General features: G+C 39.7%; 1 protein-coding gene and 1 long non-coding RNA gene across 6 annotated transcripts in view; one reads left to right on the plus strand and one right to left on the minus strand.

Annotated features, from left to right (window-relative positions):
- The window catches only part of LOC102781227 (C-terminal-binding protein 2), an 80,026-nt gene extending 63,195 nt beyond the window's left edge, over positions 1-16,831 (minus strand). For 2 of the 5 annotated variants that reach the window (XM_087850178.1, XM_006783715.3), the window contains exon 1: positions 16,512-16,829. The gene's annotated coding sequence lies outside the window, so the exon portion shown is untranslated. Of the gene's footprint in view, positions 1-15,725; positions 15,877-16,511 lie in introns of all 5 variants that reach the window. The other 3 variants (XM_087850177.1, XM_035904727.2, XM_035904730.2) reach the window with 3 other exon arrangements.
- LOC148099906 (uncharacterized) lies at positions 8,098-9,906 on the plus strand. Its single transcript, XR_015719890.1, has 4 exons — positions 8,098-8,245; positions 8,893-9,101; positions 9,265-9,445; positions 9,819-9,906. It is a non-coding gene; the product is annotated as an uncharacterized LOC148099906 (long non-coding RNA).
- Positions 16,832-17,659: the final 828 nt, after the last annotated feature.

Consider the following 17,659-nt stretch of genomic DNA (forward strand, 5'->3'; position numbering starts at 1 on the left):
ACCTGAAAGAACTTCTTTTTAATGACATTTTATCTCTATTCATTTCACCTCTGAGGACAGCCAAGCTTGTGGGAGTTCTTTTCAGCTTCTTTGTGAAATTACTAACTTGACAACATATAATTGCATACATGTGCACGCTTTCCTGCCTTTGTCTGTGTGCAGGCATGTGTGTGTGCCCCTGCTTTCATGTATATAAGTGTGTATAAGTCAGGTCATACCAAGATGATACCCCCATGCAAGGACAGAAGCCAGTATTCATACACCAGAGAGAAGAAACATAAAGAGCCAGCTATGAAAAAACAAAAAATCACCACCTGTGAGTAAGACCATACAGAGATGAAACTGGAGGGGGGATAAGACAAGGGCACAGACGGATTAGGAGTCATGACTGATATTCATAGAAAAATGAGGGACAGAGAGCTTAACTGTGAAGAAAAAGAGCAGAGAAGAGAAAGGTCAGGGATGAGGTTTAACCAAGGGAGAGAAGACACTGGCGAGTAAGTAAAAACTGGAACAGAAAAAACTATGTTCTTTGAGTTATTTGAAATATTTCACAAGCTCAAACTTCCCCTGAGGCTGAATTGAGCAGAAAGCATATAACCTTCAAGTTTATCATCATTTCACATTTCTGTACGCATTCAAATGAAAACGCTTTTCTCAGGGCACAAAAAAAGAAAAATGGTGTTAAAACACGGTCTAATGGGTAATATTTAGAATACCAGGACACAATGACTGGTGTCAGGAAATCCTGTATTTCGTTTTGTATGTGAATTTTATGAAAAAAAAATTTGCTTCCAGCAATGCTGCACTGGCTCCATGTCTAACCTGGATAATGCGACTTCTCACTTTCTTTATATTTGACTATGCTGCCATTTTAAACAGCATATTCAGTAGAGCTGTAGGTATTACACACAGCTCATGCATCAGCAAAATCGCTGACAATGGCAATAGCAATGAACTGCACACCCCTCTCTCCTCATGGCACAAAACTTAATTATTGGAAAAATGTTGATCAGCTAAAAAGATGCTTGGAGGTAGATCGGCATGTCAGATATTTAGTTTAAGAATAAAAGTGAAGAATAAAAGTATGTGGAGCTTAGATGTATGTGATGTCAAGAGTTTGTTAAAGCTGCCTTAAAAGCCCAGCAACACCTATTTCCAACCTCACGAAGAGTCCCGAGGGGGGGTACTCACAGACGACTGAGTAGGAGTGACCAAGTCTGTGGATTTTCTCTGGCTCAGTGAAACATTAACCCACAGTAAATCCTTTTTGTTCAGGACCAGGAATCAAACATCTCTACATGGGGGGAAATCAAACATGTCTTTGTGCGAACAAGCTGACGAGTTGAAAAGCCAACCGTCCCACTGAGCACCTCAGCAGCACAGAATCAAAGCGTTAGCCTCTGGCTCGCCAAACATTGATGATATCCATATTCATACTGACAACAGTTAAGGTGATAAAACTCCATCTATCAGTTCAGCCATTTGTCTCATCAACAATGTGATCAATAAGAAGATAGTAAACCATTTTTCATAACAGAAGCTTTAGCTCTCCATACAGCAACAAGTAGATAACTTATCTTATGTGACAATGTGTAAGCATGTGTGTGTGTGTGGGGCTGATGCTCCGCAGGAGCTAAACTGCTGATACCCACGGCTCATTTAAATCAAGGAAAAGTGCATCCTCTCACTTAACAGTGTGCTTTAGGAGTCAAATGGTTTCATGGATATCAGCCAGATTTTTCCGCCTGGAATCCTGCCAATATTTATGCAAGTAAAGAGGCTGTTCAATGCATGAAAATGTGCCACGCAGAAAGCAATAATCTGAACTGGATAGCTAAAATTACGGCATTAAAAAAAAGTAAAAATATAAATTTGGAATTTTATTGTTCTGTTGTCTTAAGCACCCACTCAAAGACAAACATAAATAAATATTACAGTGAAAGCCATTAGAACAACCATCAATTTGTGGATTTAAATCAAGAAAATAGTTCAAGACACTAGGGCTGTGCAACTGAGGCTTTAATCACTTAAACGCCCTGTCTAAGGAGCTTGCCATCTAGTTACCTAGCTTTCCAACTATATCCATAATCACATACTGTGTATGCTACCATTGTATATAGTGTATTATCTTACTTTTTTTCATTGATTGTACTTATTTGTATTTTTGTATTTCCTTCATATATCTGTACCTGAGCTGAGGTGATGCAAAAATTTCCCCGTTGTGGGATCAATAAAGTCTTATCTTATCTTATCTCTTATCTTTCCAAATCAAAACCCTTTATTCCCTCTTAAATGACTCATAACTGAAATTATATAACAGTGCGAACAAAATGCCAAGGATGAGTAGATAGACCCTAGAAAATAGAATTTTTTGTCAGTGTCACATTTTACCTAATGTTGCACATTAGTCTAAAAACCCTCCAGAGATAACTACAAGTTAGCCATACTCCCTAAAACAGCGTCTTGGAGGCTGTGCTAAGGAGGTTGGATCATCTGTGATGGTACAAAAGGTAGGCAGTAAACTGCTGTTGTTCACAGTCCTTCACATGATCACTGAAAAAAAACAGAACTATTACTTCAGATTTCATTGCAATTTACAGGTAATGAGTATATTATATGCTTATAGGCATGATACCAAAACCATATGCTGGAAATAAAGATGTCTATATTGTTCAGGTCAGTGCAGGCATGGCTTAAACCTAGTGTATCATATATAATACATGAGTTTTTGAATTTTCTGGCAATTGCTTCATGGTTTGTGGGTAAAACATAAAGTAACAATAATGACAGGAATATATATATATACATCTATAATTTTTAATATATTTGGGTTTTTTTTATTTTGGAGAAAAATGTGGGGAAACTGTCTCAGATTCAACTTCATCTTTTACTGTTTCATGTTGACACAATGCAAAACCTAAAGGGCAGAAAGAACAACTAGATAAAACACTCCAGAAGCCGATGAATCTCCAGTGAGATTCCTGGCACTTCTGGCTGGCTACTGCAAAGAAAACAAGGACTCGATGCCTCGCAACAGTGCTACCCAACCAGAACCCCGAGGGCCCTGTCTTAAGGACTAAGAGCCTTACTCTGCCACACAGCATCAGTAAGCTTGTAAAATAAGCTGTTACACTTTATATGCATCATAACCATTGCAATAATACATAGCAGATGCCTGATTTTCACAAACAGATTTCCCTAAGGGTTTTTTTTTCCTGGGTATAAGCCTGTTCTTTGTCTTTAGATAATGTCCACGCTTCCATAAAGACAGAATGGGATCTTTTATTAGAAAAAAAACCCACATTCAGTTAATAAAATAAGCTGTCACACCTTCTACTGCTATTAGAAGTAACACTCAAAAAGTGTGCATGCATGCTGAAAGTATACGTACTGCACTACTCCAGATTAAAATATCCTATTAGCACGCACATTTGCAGATCCATTAGCATTTAAACATGCAGGCGCTGCGCTCCTTTCAAAATGCCATTTTTACTCTGCTGCGAGGAGAGTTCTCCAGTTGTCATAAACAACTTTCTTTTCTTTTTTTTTTTATTCAAGGACCTTTTCAAATGTCAGGGCCAATCAAACACAACACGACAGGTCTCTGGGTGGAAAAAAAAAATACAGCTCAGAGGGCAGAGAAGAAAGCGGACTTATCATGCATATTCATGTCGCAGGAAGGTTCAATGACTGCTGTCTCTGAGAATTGTGAGCAGTGGCAAAAAAGGTTTGTCTGTTAAGAGACAGCTGAAAAAAAGTAAGCTTTTAACTCTTTCCACCCCTTAGACCACCATGTCCAAATGTCAGTGTCAAAGAGCCACAATGGCCAAAGCATTGTGTGCCCCCATGAGTGACTTCCAAAACCCAAACTCCATCTTTTTTTTTTGTCCCTTTTCTCCTCGTCAGCAAATTTGGACAGAAAAGTTTTCTCTGTGAAGTAGTGCTCAGCAGAATGGCAAACAAACAGAGCCATCTCTCCACTGGCCAGGGCCCACTTCAGCACTTTAGACATCTCTTTCAGTTTACAGCTTGCCTAAATCAGCAGGATGGATCCTCCTGACACAAGTCTATGTCAGCTGCACTGGAATAGGGTCTCTGCAGAGACACAATGGAACTTGCTTCCTCCCCCCCTACTCCTCTTTATGCCACCTCCCTCAAGAGACAGGAGAGAGCGATTAAGAAGGAACGGGGAAGGGAAAAAAAGCGAAGAATTTAAATACAGTACATGTGCCTGCACTTTCAGCCTGTGTGTATATGTGTGTAATCTGCAGGAAACTTCACCGGCTAGGAGTGCGAGAGCTGAACGCCCCACTGGTATTCTCCTCTCTATCTGTTCCTGTCTTTCTCTCTCCTTCACTTCCTGCCTCTCTTCATTAGTCTCTGTCTATTCTCTTTGGCTCCAGCGAGGCACAGTCATCCAGGAGGACATTATTAGCTGTCAGCATTAACAACCAGCGTACCCACTGCAGAAGCAGAGTCAGTCTCTTAAAAAATGCCCGCAGAAAGCTTCTTCTCTGCCCCAGTGAGCAGAGCAGGCAGTCAGGACAGCCTGCTGTGTGCAGATGGTGCTTTGTGTCTGCTAGTTCCTGCAAAAGTGACACGCAGACACCAATCGCAAAAACGCACAGAGACTTGCACACCTAGCTGGAACCTGGTACTACTATTCATTCCTAATCCTCTGTGGTTTGCATGAAAGTTAATGGCAGGTGTTTAAAGCTCCGGCTATGCCAAGTGAGGGAGGGGAGGTAAATGGGAGAAGATCAACTCTTTTTTTTTTTTCTCCGCTGGCAAACACACACACACTTTTCCACTTTGAAAAGGTGTATTACAGTCCTGTTAGATCTCCAAAGTATGACCCTTCACCCATTGTTATCCTTCCCCTCCTCATCCTGTCTTACTCTGGCATTATGTCCATGAATGCAGTTGAGAGTAATTAGGACTTCTATGGAGGAAAATAGACAGTCATTAAGAAGGAACAGGGAATCCACAGTGCGATAGTTTGTGCCAGGTGGGAGGATATTACACGGCCAAGCAAGAGTTAGCAAACTCCCTCGATCATAAATATAAGGAAGAGCAAACATCCACCACTGCTCTTCCACTGCTGCCAAGAGCTTTCCTACAATCATATAATGAGTTAATAATTTAGAGAAATGCTCATCTCTTTCCTCATCACATATTGGGCCACATTCACTATACTATAGGCTGCAGTCATCCCCTTGAAAAATCTAGAGTGTGCTTATTAAAAGGCTCAAATGATGGTACAGACTCCTAGGCACACATGTTTAATGGAGCCCTAATCAACATGGTGCAGTGGTCAGGCTTTTTCCTTTTTCTTAATATATTATTCTGCACAGGGCAAAACTCATTCAAATTCTAAAACAAATATCCAGACTTTTTCTTTAATCAATCAGACATAGATGCAGAGCATGTACTGCACACTCTTCATTATGGAGAGTGCACTGTACCTCACTTAAAAAGAAACACAACACTGCTCGAAACGCCTTATATTATTTGATGTTGAATGGGAAATACAACAACCAGATCTGTTCTGGGGTTGTTTTTTTTTCTTTTATTGGGGGAATACAGAGTTGACCGTACACTGTCTTTCTACAAATGCCCGTCTTTCTCCTGTTTTCCTCCACTGCTCTCCAGGTTTTTTCTGTGTGTCTATCAATCAGCTTTACAATCCCCTCATCTGCCATCTTTTTCTCTTTTCTTCACCTCTGTCTTTTTCTAGAAATGCGAAAAAGCTACATATGCTACAGAAAAGACGAAACATAACCCAGTATTCTGTTTTGTAATGTCAGGATTTAAAAAGTTAAGGAATTTAGACATATGAGATAGAAACAGCGGCTCTTATTCATTATTTAGAGCCCTGTACTTTGTTAGAAAAATGTAAAGGAAGTGATGTTACATCAAAATTAACACAGAGAGCTTTTTTGCTTTTTATAGCAATAATTTAAATTTAAGTCGTCCCAGACTTTAAGTTGTCTCTGCATGATTGTCATCCTCTAAGTCTCCTTCATTGTTCTACTCTGTCACGACTTCAAACTTTACAGTAAGTTTAGATTCGATGGCGATCAGTGAGAGCACACTGAGGTGCTGTTGAGTCTTTTACGTTTAGTTACAGCCAAATTCAAAAACATATGAAGGGCTACAAACACGTATGGGAAAAGCTGTTTTGAGATGATTTAGAGATGTATCCTGTTTATTCTGTACAAAGCATCAGAATTGGGTCATTTCCTTTGCAAAGTTATGATCTAAATCAGACAGGTATAAGCACATGATGCATCGGCTAGTTTATGAGCATGAGTATTCACATCCTCAGCTTCCATGTGCAGGAGAATCCCAAATTTTCACTAATGCTGCCAATCTGTGGTATAAACAGGCACCTCACTTGTCAATATTGAGGTTAAATGTTTCTACCGCCTAAAGCTCCATGCCTTTCAGTGTTACTTGTGCTCGGTAGATTCATCTGCAAACACTTTAGGCTTCTTGGTGTGCTGCAGTTCACCTTTATATGACTGGCACACAATGGGAACACTCACTGCATATTTTGTGATCAAGCTGATCTATAAGTGAATTATCCCATGTTCACAAAGAGACGAAAAGCAGTGAGTGGATCCATGTTGGCCTTTTGTAAGGGCTCACCTGTCACTTTGAATCTGCTTAAAACACGGTCCCAAAACTGCGCCGTGAATTTTAAGACAGCCCAGCTTGGGAAAACAGTTCTGCCGCCTCTTGGCATACATTGCATTTTCCTTCCATATCAGAGGATATGTCATTAGGAACATCCATTATTGCACATAATTTCCACAAAGTGCTTTAGATCTATCTGCATGGAAACTACAGCGTGTGAATATAATGTCCACTTTAATGTTGTTAAAAAAAAATCATTTTTAAAATCTAAAAGTACAAAACACATAAAAACCGCAAAGGTCAAAGAAACTTTTTGCATCTTAGCTGCGTCCTTATATACTGTTGACATCCACCAAATTCAGAGATTAAGCTGCACATCGATTAATGGATTTTTTTTTAAGTGAGACTGCAGCCCATTATACTGGCCAGTCATATTACTTACATTGTCATAAGCCTGGCTTCGACAGTTTTAAGGATCTATGTTTAAACTGCCAATCATGGCCAGTACAACCTCAGCCAGGCTTTCCCAAGTGACTCCGAATTGGTACAAAGTAGAGATGGACCGATCCGATATTACGTATCGGTATCGGTCCGATACTGACCCAAATTCCTGGATCGGATATCGGCGAGAAATAAAAAATGTAATCCGATCCATTAAATATCAAAAAAGCACCTCACAAAACTTGCTACACGGCGTAACTCGGCTCATAACCGTAGCACGTTGCAGCAGTGTGGTCACGTGATAGAGCGGCTGTGTGCTACCAAACCAGCAGTTATCCCAGAGAGAAGTAAAGCAAGTGTGTAAGTTCATCTCTGAATGTTTGTAAAGCATTCCAGCGTTAAGCTTAACAACCAATATATGGAGCGACTGCCTCTCTCTCGCTCTCTCCTGCTCCCACTTCAATCGCGAAACTGATCAATGATCAGCTGATCGGCATTTCTGTCGTGAGTCCGTCTCTCTTCTTTGTTTTTGGCCCACTTTGCACCAGAAAGAGGAAACCAGCGGCTGAACAACAGCAGCACGTTTAACCTTGATAAGCTGTTGTTAGAATTTATTTAATATTACTTTCTACACCAGGATCTTTTTCTACGCAGCTGACGGCTGGTAACTGTGCAGGGGCGGATCTAGCAAAGTTTAGCCAGGGGGGCCGATAGGGCATGAACAGGGAAAAGGGGGCACAACCCAGATAGCAAGGAGACATTGAACAGATGTTGATTTTCCATCTGAACCATCAGAATCGTCATGCTTGAAATGTCAACACAAAACCAATGTTGAAACAACATTGAAATACTGATGAAACCTGACTCTGACATTGAAATAACATTGATTCACTGTTGTTCTGTCATCGTTGATTGTTGATCTATTTATAGTTGACAAGGTGACAACAATCACGTTGAAAAACCATTGATTTATGGTTGAGCGGGAAATTAAAGCTGCTACCACTTGGACTATTCCATAGCCCCCCCTCTCACAGTGGTACATCCCTTCAGGTAACCATTGTCTTGTACAGTAGAGCGGGACATTAGATTTACTCTCAGCGGAATTGACCGGAGAAGGCATCAGTTCATGCACTGCACTGGCCTGCACCACGATTAATATAAGGTAAGAATGAATGACTTTTGTTCTATTCGTTATTTCCACGGTTGCATTTGAATAACAGTAAAAACCAAACAAACTTGTTAATGTAAAGTTTCGGACAAAATGTGGGAGCCCGAAATTGTGTCTACTTTCATCTTACAATCCGGCAACAAATAAATTGCACTGCGAACAAAGTCAACAAAGAAAACATTTTTGTTTCATACTTTTCCGTTATATTCCCTTACAAAGCTAGCTTTAACGCTTAGAGGGTTCCTTTGTTCTTGCCGTCGCCTTGGCGCTTGAGCAGACTTTCGCTCTGTAGTTGCTTTTTAGCATAGTACTACAAAAAATTGTAAATCTGTGATATATGATTGATAAACGTAAAGGTAACTGTATAAATGTGTTCAATGACTTTGTTACTTTTAATGATTGGAGAGCACCCGCTTCGATTCGCACTCAATTCAAACTTTACGTTGCACGCTCACCTAACTTTACGTTGCACGCTCACCTAACTTTACGTTGCACGCTCACCTAACTTTACGATGCACGCTCACCTACCTTGCGTTTGCACCTTTTGTCCACACGTAAACTGCGTTTTATTATTTATTTATTAGTTTTTCGCCTCTCAGTGCTTAAGCCATTAATCTTTCTGGAATTGTTTTTTTAAACAGATGCGACCTCACAAAAGATATTAGCTATGCTGTCAGACCTGACGACAGCTGTTAACGAACTCCGTGAGGAGGTCAGAGCCATCCGCCATCCCTGCTGCAATGAATCGGTAGATGCTGGGGTATTGCCTCTGGATTTGCCCTTGCACAACATTGAGGAGCTAAACAATGCAGAGGCAGCTCTTCAATCATAAGAGGCAAATAAGGCAATGGTAAGTATATAAAGGTTATGTACACTTTGTAACTATAAAGTGTAATAGCTGTCAGATGTGATTTAAATACATAACAACGGCCTGTTGATTAAACACACAAGCACTTGCATACACATTTAAGACATGAGACACGCTAATTCCATCTCTTAAAATGTGTCTATAGGTGAGACGCTTTGCCTTGATTGGAGGGACCACACTGGAGGTGCGAGTCCGCCGTGTAATGGCTTATGCCATTACAAACGAGCTGGCCTCGGTACTCAACTGGGCAGGGAAAAAAACCAAGGACCAGACAAAGCAAAAAATGGCATTTAAAGATACAGCGCTCTGCAAATGCATATATGGTGGTAAGTTTTACAGTTTTTTTGCTATATTACTTTGTCTTTCTTAATAACAAGACTTTCATGTCCGGTTAATCTGGAGATGGAGTCTTTGGTCTTTGGCTTGTTTAGTCCTCGGGTTGTAGTTGTACAGCCCGAGGACCCCATGTTTATTTTGTTTTAAAGGATACACGGCACACCATGCTAAGACTTATCACTTTTTCCGCTCATAGCTCTTTGGGAATCAAATGCGGCAGTTTGCAGATTTACGCCTGGTGACTTTCATGTTTATCAGCCTAGGAGTTTACATACTTTCTCCCCGCTGAAGACAGTTAACAAGAGCTTATTCATGTGCTCTAATTCACTTTTTTTGTTTGTGTGTGTGTATTTTTTTTCCTAGATGGCCTGACGCAGCAGTTAGGGGCAAACTCTATGTCCGAGTTTGTCTTTGCACAAGCAGTGCAGAAATGGCTCTGATACGCCCCAGATTGTATGGGTATGGGTGGTGCAGGACGCACATCATGCATCCCCATCCCAGAGTAAAAAATTACAAACTTCTGTGAAACATATAAATGTAAATAGGAAACTGTCTTTTAATAAAGTATTTAGCAAACAAAACATGCCTATTGACCTTTTTTTGTTTATTTTTTTTTCTCTGTTACATCACATGCAATGCTTTCTTATTTTAGGATATTAATATTGACATGATACATTGTGAGACATTTGTTGTTGTTTTTTTTATAAAGGGTGTCCAATTTGAGGAATAAGTACAATTATGTGTTTAGGTGGTTTAAGTATTGATGGAAACATGCAGTAGTTTAGTATTGGTTAAAATACCTATAAAGAAAGGTAGATTTCCAGTCATGATTTAACTGTTGTTTTAATAAAAAGCAACTGTGCGAAAGAGGTGGAAAATCAACACCATAGCTCAACAGTGTTTCAATATCAGAATCTGACATTGTTTCAATGTCAGGTTTCAACATTGATTCAACATCAAAACCTGACATTGTTTCAACATTAAAAAAGGGTGCAAGAGTGACGTTAGGTCAACGTCACACTTCAACGTTGGTTCAATGATGTCGCCTGATATTGACTCAACGTTGTTTCAATGTTTCCTTGCTATCTGGGAAAGACATACTTTTCTTTCTTATTCTCATTTAAAATGTCGAGCTTTTAATAAATAATTATCTGACTCTTACACCCAAAGTTTTAATCTGATGTAAAATATATATATAAGTCCATTACTGTATATAGTAACTGTTAATTCTAATATACCCTAGTAAGCTATACTACTTTTTCCTTTGGGAAGGAACCATCTGTGCAGTCTGCAAATCTGTTGAAGAAAGATGTTGAATCTATTTAATTATTCTTGAAAAATAATTTATTTCTGTGCATTTTCCCCCTGCATCAAATTAAATTTGATTACATCGATTAAGCATCATGAGGTGGAGGGTGGTTCCCTATTTTTTTTTGCAGGGAGTTTGCAACCCTATTAGTTAGGTTGCTTAATATTTCTGCTAAGTACTCTTTAAAATACCAGAACAGGGAGGATGGAGCAGGTTTAAGTTTATTAGATTGATCAGTGTTGCTGAACTATGAAATATTTTGGGTGCAGTGTATTTTTTACATACAGGTATAACAGAATAGATTTAGTGTTGTTATTTATTTAAACTTGAGTATAAACTTATACAAAATGCAGCAAGATATTAAAAAACGTTTTATTGATTAAAAAAACAGACTATATTGGATTCATATCGGTATCGGCAGATATCCAAATTTATGATATCGGTATCGGTATCGGACATAAAAAAGTGGTATCGTGCCATCTCTAGTACAAAGCCAACAAATTTTTCAACTATCTTTCCCCTCCCCACGAATCCGAAATTAATGTAAGCTAGCAAGTATGTGAGAGATCAGAAGTAGAGTCTGAACTGAACTGAAAAATTGCCTGCTGTATTTCTGTGACTATATATGCTTTTTTCTTTTCACCCATTTGCTGAATCAATCCCTCACATACAGTGGATGAAAGATAAGATGTGCTGCCTCTGCCCTTTTTGTCCAAACTTGTTAATATGCTCAGTAAGAAAAGAGTCAAACTTTAAATTGATTTCAGTTAGTTGGAGATCTAAGTGATCAGTCTGGTTTCACCTTAAGTGCTATTAAGTGTTATTGTTGTTGTGCTTTGAATTGATCTTAAAAACATGTCAGTAACTTTACGCTTCAGTGCCACTCTCCACTACCGTATCTCTCCCTCAAGCTTCTGAACTAGCTTGGTGTTCACCTTCCCGGTTCCAGCGGCTAAAGAGCACAAATCAAAGTTAACATGCAAGTGCAATGATCAGATCATTTTTTCACAAACACAAAAACCACTAACAAAGTGGCCTTTTCCCCATTGACGGATATATATAATCTTATATAATCTTCTTACACTTTTTCACCATTTAGAAGATGACATGTCAGAAAGTTGTTAGTGAGAGAGCATAATTAACCTCCTAAGCAACAATCACGAGTGGAGGCAGGTTATTTGGATCTCTGATTAAGAAAGGCAGTAGGCCCTCAACTGATAAGGAAATTATGAGCTTGGTTTGAGAGGGAAAACTAATCTGTGAAAGGGGGATTGGCATGGAAAGACTGTATTTTATGAGTAATATTGTTCTGGGAAGGAAAATACAAACATGCTCTTGACTGGTTTCAAAAATAAATAACATTTTTTAAAAAGCTCACTTTTGGACCCCCAAATGGTCCAAGCCCCTAAACACATACCCAGTTTGCCTCGTGGATGATGCAGCTCAGCTTTTTATAGTTAATAGATAAAAAAGCTTTTGATTTTCAGGGCAGTATGAGCATTTACATCATAAGCAGGAAAGTTAATTTCTGTACATACACCATGCATTCATACTCAGAACGCAAACATTTGAGAATCTAATCCATTTCATTCCAGTGGGTATAGGCTCTTCAGTGTTTGGAGGGTATGTTAACAAACAGTCTACTAAAACACATGCAGAGTGTGAACCGTGAAATATGCATGCTTCAATAATTGTTTACTGCATGTCATATCTCTATTGTAATATTAAAAATGTGTTATCAAATATTGCAGAGTTAAACTCCATCACCAAAGACTCTTTGTAGTCTTTGTGTTTCCATTTGAAAAACTACATAGTAGTCATGCAATCACTACAACAGCATCCAAATATCAAAAACGGCCGCTATTGACCCTGTTAAGTACTGTAGTCTTTCTTTACATGCGAAGAAGCAGAATAAGGTCATCTGCAAAAACAGGAAAAACTACAAATGGCACAACAAAATCTAGATTTTTTAGTGGAGCTGCTACGGTAGCTCCAGCTTAGTATGGAAGTACTCTGTGTTTGGGATGGACGATCAAGGGGCAATAATTAATTCAAAAAAGGCAAAATGCAATATGCTTTCAGTCCAAGGGAGGAAACAGATCCAATTTAGGAAAGCACTTAAAATAATGACATTTGGATCTTTTTATAGAATTCAAGCTGAGTAAGTTTCAGTCCATATTAACAACATCCAAAGTATTATTTACCATTTTGTTTGAGGCCACTGACACTGCTATTGTGAAATTCAAAATGTTCCATAGGCTCAAATGTTAACTAACATTATGCCTCATAGTAACATTAGTAGGCTACTCAGCAACTATCTTAATACTTCAGTCTGTTTCCTATCACTTTACCATATATGCAATGCTGAAATGTTTGTGTTTAAGTAGCTACACGGAATAATCTTTTTTTTTTATGTAGTAGCAAATTGGGTATCCAGAATTGTATTAGTCCTTTTGTATTGGTAGTGATTAATATGATCCTAATATGATCCCAGACATCCAGAAATTACGCAGCATCTCTCAAAAACAGTACAAGCAACAATGCACCTCAGTGATGGCATCACTTTGGATTTAATGTGTAGCTTTTGGCAACACTATGATTCTGCAGTTTTGCGTTTGATTGTCTCAATTAAAAATCTTAATGCTTTCAAATACAGCAGTGGGCTAGAACTTGCTTATTTCCTGGCTGCTGCATTAGCTAAACTGCAATTCAAATACATTATGTGGAATTGGCTAAGCTTTCAAAGAGGCTTGTAAGACGCCAGTGTTGCAGGACCAAAGTAAAACAAAAAAAAAAAAAGAATACACCCATGAGAGTATGGGGAGGGGGGGAAAGGGTTTGGCTGTACATAAGAGCAACCACTGAGGATGTTTTCCTTTCTCCATACTGTGTATATCCTATCAGTGGTGGCAGTCAAGAGTGCATGGCACCCACATGTACAAACAGCGAGTCAGAGAGCGCAGCGACTTTTAAGCACACTGAGCAAACAGGTCTTATCAGCGAGGAGAATCAGACACCTGCTGCTGTCTGCTGCAGTCCACATCCACTCTCCCAAAACTATCCTTGACAAGCAGAAGGAAAAAAGCGACACACTCAGAGACACAGCACAACAGCACAGGGAGAAAGCAGGTGCAGAAGATTTGCAAAATGCACCAATTAAACTAAACACAGCAGATTTTTAAATGTGTGTTCTTTGAGAAAAAACTATTACCAGGCAGCAGCAGTTGTTAACATAGCACAACAGTTGCTCAAAGAATAATTAAAGTACAACTGTTCCCTCATCATTGTAATGCCTCTCAAGTGCTCAGCCCTCGGCTTGCAAAGTGCACTACATCACAGCACAATCTTTGTTTTCAGCATCAAAGCCTTAATGCAATCTGAGGATTGAGTTGTAAGATGTCTAAAGATCTGTGTCACATGCGCTGAGGTGGAAAAAAACTTTTGTTGTTGTTGTTGTTTATTGTGTTGGGGGGGGGGGGGGGGGGGGGGGGTTTGCTTTTTTAACATGCAAATTTCAACTTCAAACTGTGACGAAATAAACTGAACTGAACTGGATAATTAGCTGTAGTTGATTTTTTTTTTTTCCAAACAAAACTCGCATAAAGAAAATCAAAATCTAGACTTATCCGATAAAAGATTAATTGCAGTCATGCTCAAAGAGACCTGTGGTATAGTTGGTACATTTTCAGCCTCTTGCAACTGGCACAGTGCAATTTCACACCCGTTACCCCCTCTCCACAATGCACAGCAAAAAAATCACATGACAGTACAATCCTCTCAAACCAGCCTACGGGAAGTTTTAGGGAGCTGTTAGTACTCTGGCCATTATGGGAATTCTCAGAAGAGTTCATGAAGCTATTCCAGCAGCATCTAAATTACTGCGTTAAATGGAGAATTAGGCTCTGAGAATATGATTAACCAATCGTAATTGCTTTGCTTCTGTGACTTCAAAACAGGCAGTCGATGCATGATTATGATTTTCCTTTTGCTGTTGTTGTGCTTCTAGCTGTTCCTCTTTACAGAGTAATCATATCAACAACGGGACATGGATATAGTTCAAGTAAGTGCTCGCTTTCTTAATAAACAAAACATGCGACCTCTGTCCAAAGAAAAGCAAATGCCAAATTAGCGGGCACATGCCAGTAAGAGCAGCTGTGCTTTCAAAAACTATCATCTTTTCCTGCTCTGGTGCACTTGCTCCCCAGTTTGCATCTCAACTCTCCAGCATGGTATAACACAGCGGAGACACACAAATAAGTCCCTACACAAGCATGTTGCACAGCAAATCAGCCATGTACAACGGTGCTCAGTACAAGCACAAATCATGTTCCTAATCACAGTACAGTGACTCCAGCAGTCACCAGGGAATATCTGTTGAGGCAAATGAGACTCCTGTTTTCCAGTACAAACAGGAGTCTCACAGGCACATCAACACAGAGCGCTACCATGAAGCACAAGCTGTGTCTGTGTGTGTATGTATGTATATATCATAAATATTAAAACGGTGATTTTGCATTTTCTTGGCATATTCCCCTTCAGCGATGAATCAAAAGGCCTGATCGGAGCTGCCATGTACACTCTGATGCTGCCTGTGATGCATTTGCCTTGAGAGGCCAGCTTTCATATCTCAACACACACAGTCCACAAAGACAACAGGAAAGTAAGTTCAACCCCCACCACAACTCCCTCATCAGAGCTGAAGGTTGGCAGATGAGGGGAGAGATAGGGAAAGGCAAACGGGGAGGGTGGTGCTGCAGGTGGGACTGAAGGAGCTGGGAAAAACAAAATCAGAGTATCTGAAACTCCACATTATCTGATTCAAAGCAAGCCGAATTAAATGTTCGGCTAAATGTAGCGTTTAAAATGCAAACGCTGGGATCTGGAAGGGTGCAGGTCATGGCCTGCACATCATTAACAAAGGTCTTTTCTCCGCAGGAAGGCTCCACACTAAGTTTCCTTGCCTGTTGTGACAATGCCCAAGGGGGTAGAGCAGATGTCCGTTGCCAGCAGCACATCTGCATACAGCCTCTTATCCCCACCCCTTCACTGGCCAGACAATGGAGCCGCCCTCCTCGTCCTCCTCCTCCACTTGAAGCTTTCTTTCACTAGAGCCTCCAAATGCAGTTTAAAAGAAAAAAGAAAAGAAAAAAGAAAAGAAAAGGGAGTGAGAGTTATGAGAACTATTGCCTACTCTGTGCTTCTCAAAATTAAGAAACAGAAAGACCATCCTCTGTGAAAATGTGCAGATGCTCATATGGATATCTGATTGAGTGATTAACTTATTTGGCACTGACTAATTAGTATGCTACAGCTGATTAGAGATGTCCAAACTGATGCCAGGAAGAACTGCAAAATAGGCCTGCACCAGTACTAAACTTTTAATCAAACTCCTTCCGTGCATGTTCTTCCTGGTTTCGGATGAAAAATGCAAAAAAAAAAAAAAAATCTATCAATGCAATTTTACAATTTTATTTAAAGCACTCATAGCTGATCTTGATTGGACGTTTAATGAATGTTCACCGTTACCTTTTAATTGCCCAGCCTCATTAGGAACTTAATAAAGCCAATTTCCACATCACTATGAAGTGGAGTATCGGCTAATGTCTACTCCCACCCTCCCTTGTCTCTCCTTGCTGATGGCGCAGGGACACATGGACAGCGATGCGAGTATAGCTTTCAAAACTATACCCCGGTGGAGCACACACCGACATATTTTACACCACCTTTGCAATAATCTTGAATCCTACCTCGACTGGATGTTTACTGAGAGTTCAAACGTCGGCTTTGGGGGCTCCAGAAATAGCATCGCAGGCTACGCATTTCAAATTCGCTTGTTATCTCGGATTTAGATAATGATCCACCTTTAGATGACATAAAAACTTAATCCTGAACGCAACGGGACAATCTCCGGCGCAGGGAAACGGTGCCTGGTGTCGGTTTTTACGGGGGGAAGTAGCCTCGGCTCTCGGTGTGCCTGGTTATCCTGCTGTTTACTTATACGGTTCATAAACACTCCTATTCTTTTCCTCCTGCCAGAATTGAGAGGTGTGTATCAGTTTGCTTTTCCTTTTTTTCCCCTCTCGCTTTTTGAGTGAGGCGGAGCCTTTGCCCACTTCTCCCTCACACACACACACACACTCAACACTCTACACGCGGGCCCGCGCGCGCACAGCGCAGATGAGAGTCTCTCCTTCCAGTTGATATAGATGGGACAGTAGGAATTTTCGAGAAAGGCGATTCGGACTCGACTATTTTTCAGTACATTTTCCTTCGTAATGTTAAGCCTCGGTTACTACAGTTAAACATGTTTGGGGGGTTTGTATTCATTTTCTTTTTCTTTGTTGTTTGTATGGTTTGTCTGAAAACTCTTGTCTTCTTACCACCAGCTCCTTTCAAACAAGTTATTTATTGAACGTCTGAATTGAGATGCAGCAATGAATCCTTGTAATATCTTCTCCGACCAGTACAGAGACAATATATACAAATCTATACAGTGTCTCTAATACTAATTTAAGTACAGCTTATTAGTGTGAGCAGATAGACAGGATAAGCAAGTGTTAGGTTCAACTCACATTGCTATTTTGTTACCCTAAAAATAAATAAATAAAATGAACAGACATTAATGCCTCACCTTTACAGCCTACACAAACAAATTGAAGCATAAGCAATCTATCATGACCTGTTATCCATAATAGCCATAAATCCACAGTATGCTCCTAGTAATGCTGAGTGTATCTCAATTATACCAGACTTGGTAATCACATATATATATATATATATATATATATATATATATATATATATGTATATGCTCAAAATAACATAATACAACATGCCTGGATAATGCTAACAGTGTTAGCCAAATAACGACAAACTGACAAAACTAACAGCTTGT

This window comes from Neolamprologus brichardi, chromosome 13 (genome assembly GCF_056152115.1).
Source record: "Neolamprologus brichardi isolate AB-2024 chromosome 13, ASM5615211v1, whole genome shotgun sequence".
Lineage (NCBI taxonomy): Eukaryota > Metazoa > Chordata > Actinopteri > Cichliformes > Cichlidae > Neolamprologus > Neolamprologus brichardi.